The sequence below is a fragment of the Bacillus rossius genome, chromosome 1, assembly GCF_032445375.1.
Source record: "Bacillus rossius redtenbacheri isolate Brsri chromosome 1, Brsri_v3, whole genome shotgun sequence".
In the NCBI taxonomy this organism is placed as follows: domain Eukaryota; kingdom Metazoa; phylum Arthropoda; class Insecta; order Phasmatodea; family Bacillidae; genus Bacillus; species Bacillus rossius.
In genome coordinates, this window is record NC_086330.1 from 112,032,701 (window position 1) to 112,059,565 (window position 26,865).

Genomic DNA, 26,865 nt, shown 5'->3' on the forward strand with positions numbered 1-26,865 from the left:
TCTCATCGCGACGAGTTTCGAAAAAGCTTCAGACGCGTCGCGCATGTGCCGTGCGAACGCGATGGGGGGAACGTCTGACCATCGCAACAGCCTCGTTCCTGCCCTGTTGTCGAGGAGGGGGGAGAACGGGGGGACGACCACCGCCCGGAACAGCCACGCGCGGTCGTTCGGCAGCCGGAGAGCCAGTTCCCCTCTACGAGTTCGAGGCTAGCCAGTGTGGTGACGCGAGGCTGGGGAACGGCTGGTGCTTTGTGGGGGAAACTGTTTATATACTTTTTTTTTTTACCCACCGCAGTTTGAAAAACGTGGACACAGCCAAGTGCTTCGACGTGAAGAAGGAAGTAGTTGTGAGGATTGCTGACTTCAGTAAGTACGGCGTATCGCTAGCCAGCATTTTCTATGTATATTCTTATTTTTTTTCAAAGACGCGGTGTTCGAGATGTAAGCGTCAGGGGAACTTTCGTCCCCTCTCCTTCTCACGCGGAACCCAACGGAAACACGCCGGGGCTCCGCGCATTTGCAGTTCGACTGCACGAAACTTCGGTTAGAATTATTTTATTTTCGAAAGTAGATACGCCTTCCCTCCTTGTGTCCCGGCAAAAGGGGGCGCGTGCTGCCATCCACGGGGGAAAAAAATATTACGAGGACTTTGCCCTCGTTCAGTTGGCAGTGCTCGTGGAACTTATTGATTTTACGTGAACACGGCGGCACGCACGCACACAGCGGCGGTGACCCCGACTCGCCTCCACGGGGCTCTTATTATCCCAACAGGATCAGGATCATACCGTCATCTTGTGCGAGCTGCATGTAGCTCTCTATGCTGGCGTGTGAATGCTCTGAAACTTCTGATCGTCGATTCACCGTTGAGGCTTCGTTCTAACTCATGAAACATTTCAAGCCCATGCGATATTTTTTAACTTCGATTAAGCTTGCAGTTTTTCAACGGTCATTATTAAGTGACTTGTTGGATATGCCTGCATTTGTTTCTAAACCAAATTTAACAACATTAAACATTATTTAATATCAAAACAATATGTTCTTCGCTTGAAAATCGGTTGCTAACTTTCTCCACACTTGATATGTTCAGGCGTGAAATACGTATCAGCCCAACTACAAATTGTTTTATTGTATTGGCTAATTAATAGTACGGTAGGTAAACAAACTTGTATTGAGCGAGAGGCCATTGGAGATACTCCGATATGGCCATTGTAAGGTATGTGAAAAAAAAAAAAACAGTTTTGAGTTACTTAAATTTTTAAAAATTATAGAAAGTTTTAATTTCATCAAACGAATTTATTATACATATGCAAGCAAACAACTCAAGTCAGACTTAGTATATAAACATCCTTTTGTACAAGTGTCTTAAGAAATAACGAATAGTTTGTAATTAAAGTTGTTTCGTATTCGGATTAAATACAGGCAAACAAGATTATTGGCTAGTTTTGTAAGGAAGAAAATGAATAATATCGTGTACATGACTACGCCAAGACACTACCTACCAAGTAATCATTTAATGGTGGTTTTAATTTAATTGAAACAGCACACAATGTGTTAGGATCATTGGTGATGTCTCTAAACCACTAAGTTCACAGTTTGCACTAGCTTAGATGGTGTCTACCGTTGCCTTAGCCTTCACATGCGTAAACGTGCTGCCTAAAACGAGGTACGTGTTGAATAAATTCATTTTTATGTACGTAGTTATAGAAACCGCTATATTGTTTTTATTGAAATAGTTCGAAACAAATTCTTGCCAGCAGTCAACGGACTGAGAACATTATTATGTAGGCCTATACCATGTTTCAGTATTTTTTGGTACGAAAGTGATCGAATATATTTTTATAGGCAATAATTCATTTTAGAGTTTTGTGTGAGTTTATATTCATGTAATGTATTTAAGCATTTTTTAAATGATCTATACAAAATATATGCCTAGGTTTTTCTACTGCTGCCCATTTATGGCGTAATAGATTCGTCTTAAAAAAAACAAACAAAAAAACAAGAATAACCCTGAGATGCTCATGAATTGTAGTAAAGCTATTCGAATGCAAATCATAGACGTTCAGTGTAGCCTTAGCAGAATTGTTAAAAGGCGAAGAAATCAAGATAAGCAATGATTCTCACATATGTGTAGGCGGTTAGGTCATAGGAGAAAGATTTCACGTGACCGGTAGGTATAACTATATTTACTCGGCCATGAGATATATTTTTTTTCTCTCGTGGATCGATTAGCGTCCGCGTGGAACAGAAAACCTTATTTTCCTCCACGCTACCGTAGTAATCTCGACTCATTTGACGAATCCAGTATTTATCGGGGGTTAAACTTTATGGGCGAGGAATTTGAAAGTGCATCTTAAGGGGCTGTACGTGTGTGTGTGCGTGTGCTAGGAATGAGGTGGCGAAAAATCAATTGGAATAAGGCCGGTCTTCTTATCCCACCAATCCCCCAAACCACCCCCTCCCCCCCCCCCAGCACACCAAGTGCTACTGGTCGGGAATGAACCTGCGACCTTTACAAACGCGGGGCCGGTGCGCGCTACGCATGACCGAGCGCGGGCGGTCGCTCCGGTAACGATTTGCGTGTAGTTGTGGGCGTCGCTGTGCTCGCTCGTGCGGTCGGAGGACTGGATGTTGGTAAACCTGCAGCTCCTTGCGTTTCTTAACAGGTGTTTACATGGAGTCGGGACCACATGCCGTGACGTAGTTAATGTTGCTTTTTACCTAACCACCATCGACACATAAAAAAAAAATCATTTGATCACTCCTGATGAATGTTAGTAAATTCGAATTAGATTTTTCGCCGTTTAAAACACAGCCACACTATTTCCACGATGCAAACACTACACTTCAACCATTGATTTGGAAGTCTCCCGAACATGGAGCAGACCAGCAGTCCGTCGGCTGGATAACAGTGGCTTCACGCATTGTGCGTGCCCGTGGTAACCCCCTGGGTGTTCACCGGCAAAACCGTGGATTCTTGTACGACTGCAACTATTTCTTTGGCCTCATACTATTTTCCTGCAGGCGGATGAAAAAAAAAGGGGGGGGGGGGGAAATAAAGTGTAACATGAGTAAAATTTGACTTATTCAAGCCGGTACAGTGTTCCCAGATAGTAAACTGTATTTTTTTGTAAATGTAATAGAAATATTCATGTAAAATTATAGATATTTGTAAATTTATTCATTTACATGAAAACAGCTGTATCACTGCCCGGGCATTTAGTTCAAAGTCATTTGCAAACCTTTTCCTGAATATCTTTCCAGTATTAACTGCGCACATTAATAAGCATAATAAAATAAAGCCGAGTCGTTGAATATTCGATCTTATTTTCCATGGTTTAAAAAAATTTTGTTGAATGAAGCATCAATTAAAATATGAAATTATGGGCCAATTTTCGTAAGAAATAACCAGTATCATCTCGAAAACGTATTTCATATATGCAAAAAATAACCATAGCAATGGGTTGTAAAAAGTTGCAATATTTTGCTTGTAGTATTACAAAAAATTTCTTGGCAATTGGTTTTCAAAGGAATCTTTGGTAAAAGTCCAGAAAAGTTTTTGTTTCTTTGTACGCTCTCAAGCCAGGTTCGTGAGCTCCCTGGCCCATACCAAGGTCAGAGACTGTTCATCCTTTGGACAGCAGCGCGTGACTCGCTCACTGTTTCTCCCTGCTTGTCGCCGGCTCAGTGTGTTCCAGACCTCTGCGGTCCAACCATCATCGTGAAGCAGTTTTATATGCGCTTCAAGTCTACTCTCATGCTGAATGACTGCGAGAAATCATGGTGCCCTTATTATTGGTAGTATATGCTGTCGTGGATGCAGCCAGTAAACACATGTGGTGATAATGGTTCATTAATATTCGTGTGTCCTAGTCCGGTGACCTCAGATAACGACGCGGTGGTGGAAGCCGCTGAGAACTTGTAGGTAGAGACCGGAAAAATTCGCGGATTCATTTCGTGATAGGCTAGAATCAAAATACGTTTGCCGTTTTACTGCATCAGTGATGGGGCCACAGTTTATCTGAATGACACTCGGCCAATGAAAACCTTTCAACAAAAGAAGTATCGAATCACGAGCGTCCCAGTTAACAGGTGTCGCGAGTCAGTAGCCAATGAGCAAAAGTAATTTTCCCGCGTGCATAGAGGATCATGGAGTCTATCCTACAGGTAATGGAAATCGCGAATTTTTCCGGTCTCTACTTGTAGGTTGTCATTGCCAGTGGCTGTTGCGTGGTTGGTTCGGGGGGGAGGGGGGGGGGGGGTTGCGTGTGTAACAGTGGTGAAATATCGTTCATCCCTGAAGTTTGGAAAATATCAGTATCATTGAAGTCAAATATGTTTTTTGGGTGATAAAAAGAGGAGCTGGTACAACTCAAGCAATATCAACTGTGTAAGACGCCGCGTCACCTACAGCCTACTTCTGTAGGTCCATATGTCAGGGAGTTTGTGTCAATAGTAGGTAATTAAAGTTTTTATAATACATGTTTTTAAATATTTTATATTTTTCGGAATTGCCCCCCCCCCCCCCCCCCCCCATTTCCCCCCAAAATTTACTGTACCCGCCACTGGTCATTGCAAAGTGATACTGCTGTGTTTTGCCACACTGATTTTTTTTCTTTTTTTATATTTTTTCAAAATATTTCTTGGGAAAACAGTTAACAAGAAATAGTTTGTGATGAATACTACAAGAAATATATTGTAACTTTGTACAACACATGCGGCTATGGATATTTTTGCATGTATTAAATACGTTTTTCTTATAAATACGTTTTTATTACGAAAATTGTCACATTTATAAATATACAATGTTTCTTAAATTTTATGTATTATTCAATCATATTTTTTAAACCATGAAATTTATAATCGAATATTCAACATTTGACTTTATTTTGTTTTATTATGCATATTTATGTGCACAGTTAATACTGGAAAGCTATTCAGGGAACGTTTTACAAAAATAACTTAAACTACTGGATGTACTGGGACAACACAAGGTATAAACGCCCGGGTAAGAATCCGAACCCAGTATAACTGCGAACACCATTTTGCAGTGATACAGTTGTTTTCATGTAAACGTACAAATTTACGAGTGTCTGTAATTTGACATGAATATTTATGTTCCATTTATCGGAAATGAAGTACGGTGCTCTGCCTCCCGCAGTGCTGATGTGAAGGGCATGAAACACACAGGGCTGGACCCGGGAAGGATAGTTTCTTACACGTGAATAACCTCCGTCCCGGTCGGGAAACGAACCTTAGAGGCTCTATCTAACCACTGAGCAGACAGGTCGGACGTGATCGTACTTATGGACCTGCAAACTCCGCGGTATTTTGTGCTACCAGGCCAGGTTCCATTAGCTTGAACACGAGCAAGTGTCTTTCTTTCATTAGCTGCTGTCACATTCTAACAAGTCCGGAATGCGTGATGGTGTATGTCCCATTCCAGGTCATAATTTTATATTCACGTTACACTCGATTAAACTTGCCGACGTTTTTAGAGACTGAAATTTCATAAAATGGAAAAAATATATAAAACGCCTACTTTTTACATTTAGCCGTTACAGTGGCATTTTAAACGTTTTTGTGCTGAATGGTTTAGAAGAATGAAATTGAATATAGCTACACAGAAAGTTTTTAGGTTTAAAGTAAATTTTACTGGCTACTATGTAATGTGGTTTAATTTCTTTTAGAAAAAATTATTTAATTTTAGATAGCCCTTTCAAATCCTCAGAATTTTTATGATTTTAAAATGTTAAACAAAACTACATACATTTTCTGAAAGAAATTTAAGAAATACCACCTTTAAACCCAAACATTTTCAGTATGTTATTCAATTTGGTGCTCCTTATTCTTACTGCACAAAAATGTTAAAATTTCAATTTTTCCAGTTAATTATGCAAAAAAATATGCACTACATATATATTTATTTCCATTTTACTGGATTTCAGCCACAAAAAAGTCTTCAAGTGTAACCATGTTAAAATTCAAAATAAAATAATGACCTGGACCAGGTCATACGGAATTTTTGTAATTTTCTTATTGGCTTTCTGTATTTCAGGGCACGTCGGAGACCCATGAGCCAATAGAAATGTTAGTAAATGTTCAGCGTTATATAGGTATTTAGGGGGCCCGCTTTGTCGAGGGTGTTTTTGTGTTAGTGAAGCGGGATGATAAGTGCGACGCTCGTTGATGCTTCCAGCGCGGTATCGCCTCTAAGCGCAAGACTGTGGACTGGCGCGCAGTCTTCTCGTCGTGCATAGGGCAACTTTGAGTTTTGAGCAGTAACAACAAAATGGAATGAAAATAAAGGTGTAGCGCAAGTCCCTCGAGTGCTTTCAAAATCTGTTCCGAGTGTTTCATGGCTAAATATCATTCTGAAAACACGCATTTTAACCCTTTTTCACTCTTCTAAAACTACATTTAAAAAATGAAATACAGAAACAGAACTACTCAGCCGCCCTCAGCTTATTCTTAAATTCTTTCGTAAACAGATACCACTCTGATATTCTGAGCAGCTTTTAAATAGCGTGGTTTTTTCTGTAGTTATGCACATCGTGTGTGTGCCCACGTAGCCGGAGGCCGTAAGACAATTAGTAAATGACAGAGACAGTTAGTTGTAGGTCTCTACGTATGACGAGAAATTACAATGTCCCTAATACGTAAGTACTTGGGCTAGGTTTTAATTTAATGCTGGATTTAAGTAGTATTTTTGTAGTAATTATGTCGATAGTTTTCGAGATATAGCCTACTATTAATATAAATTCACACTATTTTTTCCTAACTACGGTACCATGTCTCCGTGACTTAGTGGAGTAATCAACGATGATGCGAAAGGTCGTGGGTTTGAATCCCTGTTAATGAATTTGAATGTATTAAAAAAAAAGGTAAGATTTAATTTAGCGTGTAAGTCACATTCCTTCCCCAATGATCGTACTGGCATAAAGCAGGGAATCAAGCTAAATTAAGAAAAGAAATTTAGAAACCAATTAACTTTAATATAATCTCTAACGCCTCTATTTTCATGCCATAAAGAACATAAAGAAGGAGGGAGGGAGGAAGGGTAACTAGGGGCAGGTATTTTCACGAAAAATTCTGAATGCTTATTACACTGCAATAAGGTATGCCAGTGCAAGCGGTTTATTTCACGTGATTGGCGCCCGTATACAAGAAAATCCATTGCGTTATTTGGCCAGGCCACTCAGGACGCGTTTGTTTCCGCACAAAAGTTCTGTGATTTGTGTTTCGACAGTGATTAAGCGCCCCTAAAGAAACTCAAGCAATCTCGAAACACAGACGATGCTACAGTGCTTTAACACAGCTGGTCTTAAAATCCTTTTAACGAAAATTCCGTGCCCCTAGGATAACAAAATAAACTAAACGCAAGCTTATAATTTAAAAGAACATTGTGAAAATTCGAAAATTTGAGACAAGTGTCGCCTCAAAGGTTTAGTACACTATCGTTTAGACTATCAATAGGAATAAGAAAGTGACCCTAAATGTCCAGTCCTCAGAAGTGTTCCCGCTAGACTTTACCGGTAATGATTAGTTTAGAGCCCCATGTTAACGTACCTACTTGTCGGCTAGACTGAATAACGATGTGGTTTATTGAACCTTAATACTAATTAGTTTATTAGCTGATATCATGGAAAGAAGACATAGTCTTGAATAACCTGCGCATGCCATATAACCGTTCATTTGCTATGCTATTGGTTTGTTGTTGGTTTAGACTGCTTTGGGGTGTGTTATCAACACTGTGGCCCAGTTGAAGACGTGGCAGGAACATACCACGCGAGATGGCCCACCTAAACCCCGTGTTGCGGAGAGGGCCGGGATTTAGCAGCAGCGAGGGAACGACCTAGGTGCGTCTCAGGCCGAAGCCTATACGCCTAGACATGCCGGGATTAGCCATGCAGGGAAGGGTCGCATGCATAGTGTGCTAGGAGGGGATTGACTAGCCATGGCAGCGATTGATGCCATGACTAACTCTCCTCACTCTTAACACTAGACTACTAGATAAGTTGGGCCCAGGTAAAACCTGTATTGACACGGGGAAAACCCTGGGCACTGTAATGCGGGGAGCAAATTTGCATGCATCAAGTGTGGGGAGATACAGGAGACAGAGGATGGTCTGGATGAACACGCCCACAGTGCGAATCTGTGCCGGCGAAGATGGGCGAAATGAGTGGGGAACAACTCCCCCCCCGGTGGTCGACACTAACTTCGCAGTTGCAAAGTCTATCTTTCCATCTCTCAGTTATTTTCTCCCTGGGAGCCGGTGAGGTCAAACCCCAGGTTTTTGGAGTTACTTGTCAATGACAACAACGGCAAATAAGTACTTACTTTAGGGTCTCTAGGTGAGATCATAAAATATTCTCATCCCTGTGACATCTGTCTCGAGCCGTATGGTCGCTTCTCCGGGAAATGCGTCCCAAGGCTCGCATTTCGTGTCAGTGTCGAAGACACGGTATATAGACAGGACTGGCAACTTACCTTCATTCTCCGTGCGCTTTGTGAAGCTCGCGGCGGCCTGCGAACTAACGGCGCTAGTAGTAGTTGAACCCCTTATTATCATTGCGTTATAAGGGATTTTCTTATAAAAGTGGGCCTATATTTTTAAAACTCGTTTTAGTTTTAAAGTCGCTTAAAGATTATAATTTTTAATTTATTTGACAGCTTTGTAGGGGTTACATGTATTGCAATAACTTGTAACTTTGCGGCAGTTGTCAGTTAAAAGTTCAAGTGCTGAGAACGCGGATCCCAAGCAATCTGGAATCTCTCGTAAGAAAGCACGTTTTAAATGTTAAATGCGTTTTAAAGTCAATATTCGTTTGCGGATTTTAATATCCAAGCTAGTGCTATTCTTTCAAAAGTGATTTTTATATCCAACAATTCTTTTGAATGTAAGATTTCAACTTTAATTTTTCTGGTATTGCAGCTTGCCATTTTTTTCTTTTAACTTTGTTCTTAGGCATGTAGAAAAACGGAAAAACTTGACTGTTTGAGCCGTAACCTTCATTACAACCAGGTGCAACACAAGAGCGAGGCATTATCTCCCACCACTTTAACTGAACTGACAAATGTGGAAATAATGAAGGCATTGGTATAGATTAGGCATTTACCAAGCACCCATACGAATGAAGAAAATAGTAATCTAGGAAAATATTTCAATAATTAAGGTAGAAGTAAGCATAATATCAAATTATATAGGAAATGTATATTTTACATAAAATTAATAATGGGCTCAACCGGACACCTACTACTAGCGCCGTTAGTTCGCAGGCCGCCACGGGCTTCACTAAGCCTGACGAGACATCTCAAGGCAAAGGATGGGAAGTTTCCAGACCTATCTATATGACCGTGGCCGAGGACATTATTTTAGCTCGACAGTATTATATAATAGTTCCTTCTGACCCTGGGTTCTGGGTGTCGTGTCTGCTTGCTATATTGGATTGTGACGTCACGGCTTTTATCTTTGATGACCTTGACCCTGGCGGCCATCTTGGATTCATCTTGGATTCCGCCTTTTTGAATCACGACTAAACACCCGCCATTTGGTTTTCCACCATTTTTTTTAGAACTTTCAGCAATTTTGAATCACGATGTCATCGTATTAATTTTCGTTATGGCCGCCATCTTGAAAATCCATAATTATTATCCAATTTAAACGGGAAAAATTACAAAATGTATAAAAAATATTTAATCAAATTTTAATTAAAAACGCACTTACGCAATGGAGCTTGGAGTCGTCGGTTCGAACCCGATGAGGGTAAAATAAAAATGTCGGAATGCAAGATGGAGGATCCTAGATGCCCGCCAGAGCCAAGGTAAAATGTCAAGGTCATCCAAGATGGCCGCCGTAACGTCACAATCCAAGATGGTGGACACCGCACCCAGAACCCAGGGCCAGATGGTACTCACGACCTCTGTTTTTTTGTACTGGCAACATTGTACCCGACGTGCATATGTCACTTGTTTTGCAGCGAAAGGAAAGGCAGTTGGCATTTGTCGAGACTAGACATTTGCATGCTTAGTTACCGGGAAACAGTATGACATTGGAGATGAGGTGGTTTATAACTCTCTTCTCGTCAAGGCGATCCGGGTTCCATTGGTGTTTCATTAGATTCGGTCTCGGATGCCCCGCGTGTATGGTCAAGATACTGGGGTTTCACGAGAGCTGATCTGGATATTATTTCGGGGTGCTTCCAAGTCCACTCCTTTTGCGTTTATATCTCAACTCATTCTTAGGTAGTGGTCGAGTTGATATCATACAGGATGAGTTTGAATTTGACCTACAAACGTCGGCTGCAGATTATTCTCGACAAAATATTACGTATTATGGCCTAAAGTGCTTCTCAAGGCTGGTTTGCACTTTTGAAGTTATTGTAAATAATTGAGAAAGTATTTAAGATTGATAGAACACTAAGCGTCTGGATTATGTTTAATTGAATGAAGTTCTGCAAACACGGCGCATTTTGTCACTAGAAAATTTATTTTCTGGAAGTCGCACCATAGTAACGGCTACAAAATCTACCTAAAAAAAACTTGGACTTGTTTGTGCACACGTTTGTGTAATTTAAACTGGTATCGGAAATAAAGAGAGTGTGGCCAGTACTTAGTTATTTCTTTTGTTTCGGAGAGTGGATTTTCGATTGTGTGGCATTATCTTGTTGACAGAAAATATCATGAATGCTTTTTACGTTAAGTATACTAAGTCCATATTTACATTTTAATATTTTTAATCAAACTCTTTACATGATTTGTTAAAATTTTACGGCTGAAGGAAGTGAAAGTAATTGCTCAGTTATCGTAAAAAAACACGGGAACGTCCAGCCATTGAAAGTGTTGCAGGTGCATTAGCTAATGAAGTCGGGGAAGTGGAGAAAAAGGGATACGGCCATTGGAATTGGAAAACAGCCATGTCATAATGGCGACTGCTAAGCTATAAACGGCACATCTTTAACCATAGGTAGCGACCATAAAAATACGCGGTTTGATTTCTTGATAGGCTACAATCCAAACAATCTAAGTTAGGACTGCCTCTGAGATTTTTGTACGGTTAACGTGGAGAGTTTTTGAGCCAATTTTATAACTTGAGTGTTGAACATACGAACAAGTGACATTTGCCGAAGTCTGCATAGGTCTTTAATAATGTCTGTCGTAGAGGAGTTTTAATCCGCAAAAATTTCTCCAGTCCCTTACCATAGACCACTTTGTAGAAATGTTCTACTAATTTTCTTCTCTACACTGGTAATATTTTTCGCTTTCAATTCACGAAGAACACTGGTTACATATTATCCAGGGATCTTATAAAATTTACGACTGCCTTCGTAAATTTACGGAAACCGAGTTCACTTACTTTTAACATGAATCCAAAAAGTATTCTTCGTATATTATCAAAACATTTAATAACTGATTAAGTCTACAGCAAGAACTCTCTTATTTTGTCCACGTGTGTGTTTTGCCTTTGTATAGAACGAAATGTACAACGGGGAAGTAAAAACACAGCGTAGTTTCTACGAAGATCCAGTAATTTGAAATTATTTAAAATTCTTCTTTTATTTAAGTTAAATTATTCGTTGAAAAGTGTGACGGTATCTCCAACACTTTTGTTTTATGGAGTCAGCGAATCAGGAAGTCCAATTAAAAAGGATAAAAATGTTCTCGCTGTGACTGAATTCTACACGGAGGCCTAACGAATCAGTGAAATTTTCGGGTGTCTATCCGTGATGCACGACAGACACGGTAAACACGACCTCACTCTTCCGGCTCTGGAAGCCAACTGACAAGTCACAACTTGTTCAAACTTGACACTATCTAAACGGATCAGGCTATAGGGCTTGTTACTTTAAATATATGTAGCGTCAGCAGTTGCTGCGATAAAAATTAATTCAACGTATTTTTTGTTCACACCTCGTATGGTTTGAATTTCTTCCCGAAAAAAAGATGTTTTTTACTTGGCTGTAAAAAAAATTCGAAACTTTCAGAATTTAAAAAGGTGTGGGTAAAATTAAATAATGTTTAATTTGGAAAATTCAAACAACATCATGAAGTAGCCAGTAACATTGCCTTTAAACCAGAATGCTTTAGTTGTATAATCCGTACGCCCCCAAAACATAGAAAATGTAAATTTGTAAGCTTATTGTGTGATAAATATGCAATACATAGGCTATATTGCATCATATGGTAATTAAGACATGAGCAAGTTTACAAGTTAAATAAACAGTGTTAAACGTAAATATAAAACAATGACATGGAGCGAGACTAACCACAACCAGCCAAAGATATCGCCTGAAATACGTCGGAGGAAACGTAGAGTATCAAGTGAAAGGTGCGAATAAACTGAAATTCGCGCGGGTTTCGAAGCGCCTCGTCAGTGCTCGCCGGAAGAAGGGCGTGCGAGAGAGAGAAAGTAGGATGGCCTGGGGGAGGGGGGGAGCACGAAGCATGACCTGCCTCGCCCCCCCCCCCCCCCCCCCCCGCCACTCTCCATCCCACCATGAATCCGGCGGTCGCACTCGGGTTATCACGAGCGCTGCACACCTCTCGCCCGCCGGGCCCTGCTTCAAGGCCGCCCACACGCAACACCTCCCGTGCACGCGAGTCCCGTATCGGCGCGACGCAGCTTTTCCCCCCCTCCCCCCCCCCCCCCTCCCTCACCCACTCACTACACGAACACCGTGCGCGCTTAGACTGCAGTGTAGAGCAAAGGGTACCCACTGTTGCCAGATTGATACTACTCGGCCTGTTAACATTTAAATTGTTATTTGGTTTTATGATGATGATGAGTAGAGACCGGAAGAAAATTGCGGTTTTATTTCTTGCTATGCTAGAATTCAAACAGTTTTACCTTTGACCTTCTTCTATGATTGGCCCACAGTTTATGTGAAGGACTATAAGTAGGCACTGGAAAAATCCGTGGGTTCAATGACCTTCAGGATAGACTCCACGATCTTGTGCATACTCGGGAAAACGTCACCTATTCATTGGCTATTGACTTGTGAGGCTTATCAATTGGGAGACTCGTGATTCGATACTGCTTTGACTGAGGGTCTATAATTGGCCCACAGTCCTCCAGGTTAACAGTGAACCAATAGTAGAAGTTGCATAAAAAATACAATTATATGCATTTTAGCATGTCGTGAAATGAATCCGCGAATTTTTCCGGTCTCTAACTATGAGACAATGACAAACTCTCATCAATATGGTAACCGAATCACAGGCCACTCAGGTAAGTAATCTATTAAGTGAGCGACTAATGAGCAGGCGACTCTCACCCAAGTGTGCATAAGACTGGGGAGTCTACTCTAGAGGTCATCGAAACCGTGAATTTTTCAATTCCCTAATGATAAGTCGTTTTATCCCTTACTGGGTGTAATGAGTAAAACGTGAGCGCCCAGTGCTGACAGGTGACGTCCCTATGCTTGCCAAGGCAGGATGATTCCGCGATGGTTTGCCATTTCCTTCCGCGGGATGAAGGTGAAAGTGACATCACAAACACCTAGTCCTGAAACCATGGATAAGTTTTGAAAAATCCCCTCCCCGGCCGGGAATCGAACCCGGGTCCCTTGGCTCCCTCATGCTAGCCACTGGACTAAGTGGGTGGACATTTTGTATACAATTTATAATTGTAACAAGTTTTATTTTTTCAATTTTACTATATGTTGATTTTTTTAAGACCATAAAATAATGCATTTTGACTATTATTAAGTGGGGTAAATTATGAGAAAAAAAAACATAAATTCTAAACACCAGTTATTATTTCCTAAGAGAATTTATTTGTAGCAATCGGTCACTATTAATAACAAGACAATCCATTTATTATGTACTATGGCCAAACAGAGCAAAAAAAAAAATGAAAATTTAATGGCAAAAACAGTTGAAACCAAGGCATCTTTCAGTTAAGTTTTCTTAAAAGTATGAATTACATATTGTCAAAAAATATTTACAAGATTCTTATTCTAAAATTTCATAAAAAAAGGTGTTTTTAGGTTTCATTACATTATTAAGTTGTGCCTAAAATGCTTATACTTGTTGGGTGTATCTGGTAACAGAGCACACCGAAACAAGGACAGCGCTAGTAGCAGAAATCGTGCAGTGGAAAGAGAGAGTAAATGGTCATCAAAATGTACACAGAAATCTAAGGATTTGACACATAGCATGTGTCAAGACCAGACTGTCTTCTCTCGATAACGATAACCAATTAACGAATGGCCAAGTTTAGAGAAAAATACACCATCACGTCTATAGTTTGCGCAAAACATTGAACCCGCTAAATCTCTTGGTCTCCATCCAAGGCCTTACGGAATTAAGTGCCGATCTCACCTCAGAGTGCTTGATTATTCTTGATCTTGTTTTTTAAACGTTATTTTTTGAGTTACTGTGTGAAACTTTATGGCAAAGGATAGCTGACATGTATCTTCGCTGTGTATTTCTTTATGATTACATGCAACTGAACATCAACAAAGTACGTGCACTCCGCAACGCTCGTGCTCCAGAAATGTAATCAAACTTTATTTCACGAATTAGACGTTAGTAATGTAGTTGGCAGCAGGAGAGAGGAAACTAGTTAAAGTGTGAGCCCTCATGTGGACCTTATGTTCAGATGTTATGTATGTTTACCAGCTACTCCCGTAGAAGTCGTTAGGGCGGGGATGTCAAACTTAAAATTATTACTTACAACACTATTGAATCCAGTGTTAAAAATATTTGTTCAACAAGCGAAGATAGCTCCAGCGTCCGATTGCCATTCCTGGAGAGGGGGAGAGGAGAACATTTTTTTAGGACCTACCTTATGGTTAGTAACGTGATGTATTTAATTTGTACGTACGATTCCAGTCTCAAAAATCTTGTATTGCGACATTATAAATGTTATAAGCTTTTCCAGTAGTGATGATTAAGAGTGTTAGTTGGTAAACACAGTTAAAAATATTATTGAAGGTAAAACAGCGTTGAGCGATTTTTGGTAGGGGCAAAACTTATGGGTTCGCGTCACCGATATGCTAGTGACGTGTTGCACCAGACTGACTACGCGCAGCGGCCTGTGTACATTTATACGCATATATACACTAATACATTGTATATACTCGACATATATAATATGGATTCTTTTTGGATGAGTAAAATCTTGTGAGTTCGCGTCACCAACATGCTGTAATAGCAGTAAGTGAAGTTAAATTGAACACGTGAAAAGTTTAATTTGTGTATACTGTGCATTCATTGCCCAGTGAATACATAACCTAGGTCTGACATAACTGGTAAGTCATAGCTAGGTAATGAATTTTTACGTAATTTTGACATACCACTGAATTCTGTGGGGAATAAAAATGATGTAAGGATAAATGATATCATACTGACATCATACTGATATTCATATAAATCGAGGTATAGAGAGCTGAGAAAATCGGTATGAAATCTTCTGAAGCCCTCGTCCGATAAAATATAAATCAAGAATTTCAATTTTCTTAATTTAAAATTAATTGTTTACAATAATCTTCCGAAAAGTAAAACAAGAAATTAATAAAAGGTTATATTTTATAGCCAGTAAGATAAAGTCCAACTGTTATATTATTGCCAACTGCGTACATAACAATTTTACATGTGATCGTGACCTTTTATCCCTTCTCCCTTAAATATTCGACAGAATGCATTGTGATTTGTAGAGGTGTAGTTTACGACTAGCTTGTATAAACTTACTAAAATGCTAGGTTCGGATTCCGAGTGTTGCGCCATTTCTACTATTTTTTTTTGTATTTGAGTCACATTGAATTATTTTATTATATATTTAAAATTTAATAATAATTATGATTTCATAAATAGTAATCATAATAACAATAATCGTGTCCTGTTTTTAGTCATTATTTTATTAAAAAATAAATAAGTAAAGGATCCGAGTGTGATTCGAACCTGAATCACTAGGGATTAAAAAAATATTATTGTTATTAGACGCCTGGTTTAATCGATAAAATCGAGGATCATTACTATGTCATCGGTATGTAAAATCCACTTACTGTGAAAAATTTGATGTCAGACTAACATCATCATTATGGCATTAATGTTACCTCAGTATCTGACGTATTTAAGAGAAAAATATGTAAGAGACTATAATGAATTAAAAAATTCAAATATAGAACACAGTTATACCAAAGTTTTAAGTATTAATTTCTGTCAGCAGTCCCCATGACTGTTGATATTTTGCTTTTTAATAGCTGGTGAAATATTGTGAAAATTTTGTGCTGTTCAGATAAAATTATACGGTAAAATTGCTCTTATAAGCTACAGCTATTTGTTCCGTATTGAGTGATCTGTAGGGGCAGGGATTTTTCGCGGAAAGAATTCCAGACCAGGTGTGCGTTAAAATACTGTAGAATCGTCTGTATTTCGTGATTGGCTAAAAAAAATTTTAAGGTACACATCCACTATCGGCACGCAAATTACAGCAATTCTCTGCGGAAGTAAGGACTTTCTAAATGGCTGGCCAAATTAGGAATGACTTCTCTTGCAGACAGCTGCCAACCACGAGAGAGAAAGTGCTGGTTCAGACATATCATATCATATCATATCATATCATATAGTTAGCAATCAGATTGTTTTGCGAAAAATCACTGCCCCTAGTGAACTGCATCAATACTTTCTTTCTTAAATAGAGATCGTTATGCCTTTCCTGTTTATTTATTTTGTACACCCAAGAACTGTAGGCTACAGCCAGTGGCCGATTTACAACAGAACATGATCGTATTATACAAAAAGCATCTTTAGCAATGATAGCTGGTATAATAAGTAGAGACCCCGGAAAGAGGATTCGTCTGTCCTCAGAGTAGAATTCAACGTCATAGGCGTGCTCAATTGGTTTCCCATTGGTTGATTTATTAGCGAGTAGATTTTTATTCTTTTTAATTGTTACCACCTGACTCGCTTCCTTCTCTCCTGTCTGGGCGTCGTTGGCTCACGGTGGTAGAGGGGCGTGTCCTAATATCTGCGGTCCAATCATGAACACAGTGCGAGAGTGTGAAGATTTGCATTCTAACTTGCGACTAAATGAATGCGCAAAATTCCCGAATCTCTAATAATGAGTCCATAAGAATACTGTTGTGTGTAAGTAAACCGTCGATATTTTACTTACGGAGAAAAATCGTGTTTTAGAAAAAAAAAGCGATAGTCTTTGATCCGTGCGCTAATGTTCGTGTAACTTCTAACTCGATAACTAACGGAGGCCGGAATGAATCTCGCCGTTGGAAGCCGATAACTACAAATACACCGCAACGCGAGGCACCGGGGTGATGGATGGATGGAGGAAGGTGGGTTATCGTGTCTTTCTGGGTGATTTATAACTGGACTTTAGAAAGGCTGTAGCTCCCATTAGATGCCTACAGGCCGCCTTTTACCTGCCCTGACGGCCTGCAGATCTCGTCCAGCCCCGTCATAACTCGCACCGAACAATTCTTTCCAAACATTTGAGTTCCTTGGTCAGGGCTCTAACAGTGGATAGGGGCTTTTGTTCTATGTGGCAGTTGTTAGTGTGTTCGTTTACACTCCCTGAAGTACCAGAAACCAATTACTAACTTGCAAACGCACAGTAAATTTTTTTTGTAAATGTAACAGAAATAATTCACGTAAAATTACAGATATTTGTAAATTTGGACATTTACATGAAAACAACAGTATCACTAAAAAATTGTGTTCGCAGTTATACTGGGTTCAGATTCTTAACCGGGCATTTATGCTTTTTGTTTTTTCCCAGAACCTCCAATAGTTAAAAGTTATTTTGTAAACCATCACCTGAAATAGCTTTCCAGTCTTTCCAGTATTAACTACGTATATAATAATCATAATACAAAAAAAGAAAGTATAATTATTTAATATTAGATTATATTTTTTAATGTTAAAAATAATTATGCCTGAATGAATCACCAATTAAAATATAAAACTATGCGTCAGTTTTCATAAGGAATATTCAGTATTATCTCGAAAAATGAATCGCATATTACATAAATAACCATAGCCATGTTTTGTACAAATTTACGATAACTTTTTTGTAGTATTACAAACTATTTCTTGGCAACTGGTTTCCAATAGAATCTTCATTAAGAGTACAGAAAACATTTTTCTGTGCGGACATTTGACCCAACCATGAAGAAAAATTGGCAGAGGGTACGATGTGGCTGTTAGCCAATCAGCGAACACCACTGTCCTGATTACGTACAATCATGTGAATTCTACCTTGGGGCCAGAAAATAACGCGAATTTTGCAGGTCTGTTAAGATGACTTCATTATCAGATGATCTATATATCGACTGAACCATCTTCTTGAAGCAGGCCAACTTCAGGACTTATAGCTACGTTTGTGTTGGTTAATTAACAAGTATATTGATGGTTACATGTGGTGATTCATTGCGGTGAAATCACACTGCTTGTTAGGCTTTGATACACTTTTGTCCTTATTTGTAACATAATATATTTTTATTGGCTCGGACCTGCAAATGAATCTTGAACAGCAGTTGACTCGGCCAATGAGGAAACACGTGCAGCTACACCCTATGCTCGTGAGTCATCCTGAAATAATTTCCCCTAGTAAAAAATTATACATATATTTTTCCAACCCAACGGTAAGATTAAGTTAAAGTAGATTGTTGACTATCTTGGCGCATACCATTTTTGCGATAAATTATCATCTCTACTATTGACTAGAAACGTACAAAATTTGCGTTATAGTCCGGTCAAAATAGATATAAAAATAGTGATCAAATAATAAAAATCCGACAGAGCTGAATTTTGGTAGAGACCTTGGGTACACCAGTAGGAATAAAGTGCCAAAAGTCCCAATAGATCTTATGTGTGCTAAACACGTTATTCAAGGTCAAAGGTCAAAATTTTCTGTGTTTTTTTTTTAATTTTCTCAAAAAACGGTGAGTTAGGTATCAAAAATATAGCCCAGAAAAAAGTTGTAGATTACAAAATTATCCTAAAAAATGGTCTTAATACTTTTTTTCTAAGAATCACTATTCCTAAGATATCGCCATTCTAAAAGTTGAAGGAGTTAGATTCTACATGATATGCACACAAATGCCACGTAAATACGTAGTTAGGCACTTAATATAAGTATAAATGCCTATTTGTGTCTCTTATATGTATAAAATATACAATTCTGATAATATACACTCAATATAAACTGTCCCTTAGCCAGTCCTTTCTACCCGCATGGCCTTTAGCAACAACTGCTTTCTCTATTGTCCACGTGGCACGAGGTACCTATATACCCTGTATTATTAATTAAACGCATGAATATCACCAAGACGTTCGAGGATGAAATTGAAAAAAATTTCGAGTATGAATTAACCCCTTACCCGTTATCACTCTTCGTAGCACTTGTAATGTGCAAAACACTAAAGTCAGCCATTTACGATTGCTTTCCATCGGTCAATGCTGAAGTTGATACTACGAACGCTACTTACATTATCGATGGAGGATATCTGTTACATCACGTTGTGTGGGATCGAGAAGAAACTTTCAACGTCATTTTCGCAAAATACGTTCAGTATCTACGCAGACACTATGGTCATTGAGTGACGGTAGTATTTGATGGCTATAGTGACTCAACAAAAAACATTAAAGCTGCAGAGCAATGTCGTCGGACTACAAAAACATCGTCATGTTCCGACATTACCGTTGATCAATTTATGATAGTTTCACCAAACCAACAACAGTTTCTCGCTAAAATTCATAATAAATCTCGTTTCATTTCCATGTTGAGTGACAAGCTGACCACTGAAAATATTGCAGTTAAAAAAGCTAAAAATGACGCTGATGTCCTCATAATTGAAACAGCAATTGAACAATTCAATGCAACAAATACAACTGTTGTGGCTGGTGAAGATGATGATTTGTTAATACTTCTTACTGCACGGACTCCAATTGATAAAATTATTTACTTTTTAAAACCTGGTAAGGCTCAACAGTGAACAGAAATATATTCTTCAAAACGTTTATCTGCTTATCCAAAATGCCAAAACCATGTTTTATTTTTACATGCGATAACCGTTTGTGATACTACATAAGAAATGTTAAGAAGGGGTAAAAGATAAGTATTGAAATTATTTGAGAAAAAGGATTTAATGGATTGCGCTAAAGAATTTGAAGAAATTGACTCTCCTCAAACGATAATCACAAAAGGAATTCGCTTTCTCCTTGCTGTTTATGGAGCTCAAAAAAAATTAATTGTATCGACAAGTACGGATATTTAACTATTGTAAAAAATACACGGAACAAGAAACAAGTACAACTATCTTGTCTACCTCCAACATCGGATTCTGCTCATCAACACTTGTACCGAGTATACTATCAAGTTCAGACATGACATCAACTGAACCCCGAAGAGTGGGGTTTGAAATTAACAGATAATACTTTGGAACCGATTCAAACTATCCTCCCACCTGCTCCGGAAAAACTCCTAAACACTATTTTTTGCAATTGCAAAAAAGGTTGTAGTGCTAAATGTGGCTGTAGAAGAGTAGGGTTGTTGTGTTCACCATCGTGCACTAATTGCCAAGGCCAGTCTTGCTCGAATGTTCAATTTAATCCAATAGACGAAGATTCATTTGATATCGATGAAGAGACAGCTGATTCATCTCCAGTGGAACAATTTCTGAACATCAAGCAAGAAGAAGAGGAAGAAGAAGAAATCGAAAAAGAAATGACTGTTGAAGTTTAATTTGAAGAATATGAATCAGATTAGAATATTAACAGAAATCAGAACTACAATTTAAATCAATCACCTATATCAATATCAAAATCAGTAATCATCATGCAGTAAATACATCAAACTCTGTCATAACAGATCGTGGAGTAGGCCTACCGCGGAAACCACGTTTAAAAAAACGCGCCAAGTACACTACCTCACAGGTGGCGTGGAAATGTGTACATATAGTGTAGTATCGAACTCTTTCAACTTTTAGAATGGCGATATCTTAGGAATGGTGATTCTTAAGGAAAAAAGGTATTAGGGCTATTTTTGTAGATAATTTTATATTCTAAAATTTTTGTCTGGGCTATATTTTTGATAAAACTTACCGTTTTTGAGAAAAAAAAGAACAGAAAATTTTGACCTTTGACCTTGAATAACTTTTCTAGCACACATTGGATCTATGGGGATTTTTGTCACTTTATTTCTACTGGTGTCCCCAAGGTCTCTACCAAAATTCAGCTCTGTCGGAATTTTTGTTATTTGAAATGTCTATTTTGACCGGACTATTATTGTTTTAATGCAGGCTGTAATTGATATTATTATACGTTCGAATATAATTTTCCTTCAGCCATGGGTAGTTTGTCAAGCCCAAAATGATCATAAACTAACAAGTAAAATGCCTAAGTCATATGATAGAACTGTATGTAGGGACTGGAAAAATTCCCGTTTCAGGATAGACTCCACAGTCATCTGTATACTCGGGCGAATGCCACATGTTCATTGGTTGCCGACTGCTTAGACGCCTCAACTTGTTAGCCCGTGATTTGGTAATTCTTTAGTTGAGGGTTCTTATTGGCCAGTAGTATTCCCTGAAAATTGCGCGCCATTTAGCTTACTGGTATATATATATATATATATATATATATATATATATATATATATATATATATATATATATATATATATATATATTTGAATTTTATCTTATCGCGATATGAATCAGCGATTTTTTCTGGTAAATGAGTATATACAATCCAGGCAGAAGGTAAATATGTGGCAGCTTCCAATGAACAAAAGACATTTAATTGTGTATATGCGTATTGCGTATAGCCTGGTATAATATAACGCGAATTTTGCGGGTTTCTATTAATTTTTTATTAGAGATTGTAATTTATTGAAGAAAAATTTTTAGTGGTACACTTTGTCCATATTATGTGACTTTTTTTTTCTCATTGCATCTGATCGGCGGAGGAATCTCAGTTCGCACGCAAATGAGGGAGCTTATACTGCGATTCGCTACAAAATAACTATGCCATGAAAAAAAATATTTTCGTTCCAAAAGTAGGGAGTACAAGGCCACTGTATTTTTCGCGAAAAGTTTTCTAAACTATGTACTTGTTGAAACACTGTAGCGTCGCTGTGTTTCGTGATTGGTTGAGTTTCTTCCGGGTAGATGTGTGCTGTCAACCGACGAATAACAGCCATTCCGTGCGGAAACAAACTCGTCCTGAATAGCCAGGCCAAATAAGGCAATGGCTTCTCTTGCAGACGGCCGCTACTTACAAAGATGAAACCAATGGCCTAGGCATTCCTTATTGCAGTATGATGAGCGTAAAATGCACGCCTCTACATATAGGGAGGCTCCGAGTCCTCAAAAGGTTCCGACAAACGCCACATGTTGATTGGCTGCTCACTGTGAGTTTTTTTCAACCAGGTAGCCTGTGAATCGATACTTCTTTGGTTTCCCACTGGCTCAAGAATCCTGTGTGTCTGGTACAGAAACAGTCTCAAATTATAAGTGTGGATTTTAGCCTATAGCGAATATTTTATGACTAAATCCTTAAGGCGGCAGTTTCTGTAATTATTTTGCTACCATATTTTTTTCATGGTCAGAATTTAATTCAGAATAAAATAATATTTTACCATTTATAATATATTTTTGAAAAAGGTTAATATAATGGTTCAAAAAATGAAATTTTTATTTATATTTTAATGAAGTGAGAACATTTATACCTTTGGTATACAGTTTGAATAATCTATTTGCGTGTATTTTATGTCGTAAAAATGTTAATATTTAGCATTTCGTACATGAATCTCTAAATATCTAATTTTATAGGAACCATTTGAAAGCTTTGGTTTTAAATGATTCATATTTTTAGAAAGGCAATCGTCCCATAACTTCATAAACGCCTTAGAACTAAAAAAACTGGCCATATAACAAAATATTATGTCCAGTCCGTAACTGACCTTTGAAGTCCGTTCAGTTTTATTTATAAAATCTTACAAATGAAATTAAACTATTAGTTTAATTAATAACATTTCAATACGTCAAAAAGACGTTAAAATAGTCATTTAAAAGGCTTTTATTTTATTTTTCAAAGTTTTGGACTTAACATTAAAATGGGAGTTGTTCCATTCCACCGCAAAACCCCCCGGATATGCGATGCGCCCTCCCCTAAATTCGAACCTGAGGTCACCACTGATTACAGGTTATAGCCAACTATCTCTGATCTCAGCATTACTTTATCAGTTTCTGAAATATAATTTTACTATTTCGTATTCAAACTTTGGTTTTAAAAATTTATTTATAAAGTAAAACAATAAACTTATATTGTAAATAATAATTTTTTTAATACTTATATCTACATAAATAAAATTGTTAATTTTCGTTCGTTCAAATTCTTAAATCTCCGAGAAAGTTCTTCACAGATGGCTTTGAAATTCTGATTTAACGTTGCATTCGAATACGCGCATGTTTTTATATACATGTCACACCTGTGATAGGTAAAAAGAAAAAGAAAAAGTATAGATAGGTACAAACATAGATTTGTAATATTTTCGATGCTATAGAGCGATATATATATATGTGTGTGTGTGTGTGTGTGTTTGTGTGTGTGTGTACAAATATATATAGATATAGAGATGTAGGTACATTGAGATAGATAGAGAAATATATAGATGCTTTATATGTGTACCTACTTCAAACAAATAACAAATTAAAATGATTGAGGTATTGCAACGCATGCCGGGCATTAGCTCGTTTGAAATAATAATAAAATTTGTTTGATAGCCATAAAGTATGATGCCCACTAGATATTACACCATGGCCCACTGGTATATAAGTTGTCCAGTTCAGCGGACAATAAGACTGTAAAGGCTAGCAGCACGATATCGGCCCGAGCGACACACCGAGGGCGCGCGGTGGGCGGGGCCGCGCCGCGCTACGTCACCCGCGGTCGCCTAGCAACCGCGCGGTCCTCGCCCGCCGGCTCCAGGGCCGGGCGGCAGCTGCGCCCGCGCGCCGTCGTAAATAGCAGCGCCGCTCCCCCCTCCACGCCCCTACCCACTCCGGGCCGCTGGGTCCTCCGCGCGCGTCGCGCGTCTCGGGGCGGCCGCCTCCCCGCGCCCCGGAGCCCCGCGTGCTGACACTATACCATCGACGAGTACAATAAACTTTAGTTTTTGACGTGCAAACATCTTAAGTCTCGGAATACAGCTTTTAGGCTGGAGCAAATTCGTTAATGGAACGGAAGTCGATTGGAACGTAAATGTGTCCCTAAAAACGGCGCTGAACACCGCGGAAGTCTCATAAATATCGATAAGATGTCGGACCCGAGTAATTCATCCGTATATACTATTAACTCTTGCGAACATCTACCTACTAAGCGTATTGATGTGCCAAACTAAACATTATAATAGTACAACTATCGTATAATACTGTTACGATTTACCGCGGGGTTCGTAAAGGATTGCCCAATTAAAGATTTTATCACTAAACAGTTTTATTGATGGCCACTACTTATGTCACTTACAAATAATCTTCTAAAATGGCAAATAATCAATTGCACTTAAAAATGTTGCTTCCCCAGTCAATCAGTTTCCACACACCACACACCTCGCTGGGCCGCACCTCTGGCGCAACTCTCGCCGCAGCACCCCTCGTGGATCTTCGCCGCGGGACTCCGTCGCCGCACTCCGCCGCGCCCGCGACACTATCGCCCGGAACTGAACTCTCTGCCCTGGAACCTTCGTCCAGGGACTTCGCCACTCTGCCGCACCCGCGGCACTATCGCCTCGGAAACTCCGCTGCAGGAAAGCTCCCGCCTGAACTCTCACTCAACTCCACTCTCTGAACTCAACTCAGACTAACTCTCGGCCGGCGTCCCGGGCACATATATATAGGCCCAGTCACCTTCCAGAACTCCCGAGCGCAGCTGGAGCCAGTCGCGTCATTCCGCGCCATCCCGACGGCAGAAATCTCTCGAAACACGTGTCGGCGGCTCGCGTAACTCCGCAGCTGTCAGGTGTCAGTTACGTATCAAAGGCAGGGCGCCGCGCGGGGAGTGTTGCGTAGGAGGGGGGGGGGGGGAGTGACAATCCTTGTAATCTTCCAGGCGCGCGGGGTGCATCTCATGTTGCGGCAGCCGCCAGCTAGCTCTGCACCTGCACATGTCCCGGCCTTGCTCACGTTCGTAACAATACTTTATGTTATAAGTAATAAAGAAATGAGAACTTAAAACAAACGCATTACAATTCTGACAATCATTTGTTAACATTAAAATGTAGAGATAACGCAGCTATCGTCATACTATAGACACACAAGAAATTGTTAGCTTACATATATTAGACACCATGTTGTATAAATTATTTAGTGATGAAATTTTTTCTTAAATGTTTAAACTGCTCAAAAAAATTGTAAGGTTTGTTTGTACGAAGTATTTTGAAAACTGATTTTTGTCGTTTAAGTAAAAAAAAATGTACATAAATATAACTAGTATTATAATATGTGTTTTAAAATGGTTGAGATAAGTTTTGTGTTAATGTTTCTATTGGACTGCAACTTTTAGTTTGAAAAATACTTAAAAGATAGCGCCGCGTTCGTAGTGATTTAGAGAAGGTTAAATATCTTTAATGTTATGTTTGTTCCAGCACAATATTCCTGGCTAATTTATTATAGGTAAATTTAAAGTTGTGATTATATCTTGTTATGACTATTCAAGTTTGCAAATTGTATTCCAGGATAGTTTCACTGCCATAAAGTTTAATTAAGCACACCAATACGCTTAGTTCATCCCCCGATGTTTGCGAAAGTTAATAGGTATGGGTGTATGTTGTCACACGTGGCCATCTTGCCAACTTAGGCTGGTGGCTATAGCAGTTTCTGCATGCTTGCACATTGGACTTTCAACCGGTTGTATTTCCGTTGCGTAAAGGGTGCTAATTTCTTTGCATTTATGGTTCATACAAAATTTTCACCCTCAACGCGCCTAAAGAAGTGGCTATAACCTCTAAAACGCAGGCAATGATAATTACGGTGTAGGGGGAAGCGTCACAGGTTCAGGGTTGAGGCATTTACATGCGAATCGCTCGGTACTTCTGTTGTTAGGCTAACCCTGAGAAATCAATAGTACCATCTCGTTCAACATAATTATAGTTAGATTTTTAAGAGAGGAAACATTCTTACCGTTCTACCCCAAATTGAATACTTTTCGTACATTTATCACGCTCAGCATTATATTAAAATAATTCTACGTTAAATTTCGGGCCAGAGTCTCGTATTATAAGTTTATTTGTTACATGAAAACACACGAATTTACTCGTTACCGAGGTTAGATGTTACCCATCACTGGCGAGTACACGCTCACATTTAAAAAAAATATATATTTTACTAGTTGTTGAGATTTTCTATGACCATAAAATATAGTCTTTTGACAGCATTATTAAAATTGTATACATTCTAAAATAACTATAATTAATTCTAAACACCATAGTTCAAACCATTTGTATCATTCGGCCAATATTATTAAAAAAGCATTTAATTAATGAAGTGATATCATCAAACAGAGTGAAGAATATTAATATCATTGATTTGTTAAGAGTGGGGAAAACGGGTTCGTAAGGATAGCCCAATTAGTTTAATACAGTTTTATTTGTTACTAATATTTACATTACTAATTAAATCACCACAGTTTAGGTATATCTGTTTGCTCTCATAGGAGAGTCTCTCGTCCTCCTCACCTAACACGCATCTCACTCCTCACACGTTCGGAACTTCCGCGAAGGCCGGCGTCGCCGCTTTTATACCTGTTGGCCGTCTTTCTGGAATGTACTGGAGTGGTTGTGACTTGCCATGTCATCCCGGGCCGACCCGACGCTCGAAGCATCCAGAACAACCGCACACTATTAACACC

At 38.9% G+C, this 26,865-nt stretch overlaps 1 protein-coding gene across 4 annotated transcripts in view; it reads left to right on the forward strand.

Moving 5' to 3' along the window:
- Positions 1-201: 201 nt before the first annotated feature.
- LOC134542324 (neural-cadherin-like) overlaps positions 202-26,865 on the forward strand; it is an 865,978-nt gene continuing 839,314 nt past the window's right edge. For all 4 annotated transcript variants that reach the window (XM_063386490.1, XM_063386476.1, XM_063386483.1 and 1 more), the window contains exon 1: positions 202-366. The gene's annotated coding sequence lies outside the window, so the exon portion shown is untranslated. The remainder of the gene's footprint in view (positions 367-26,865) is intronic.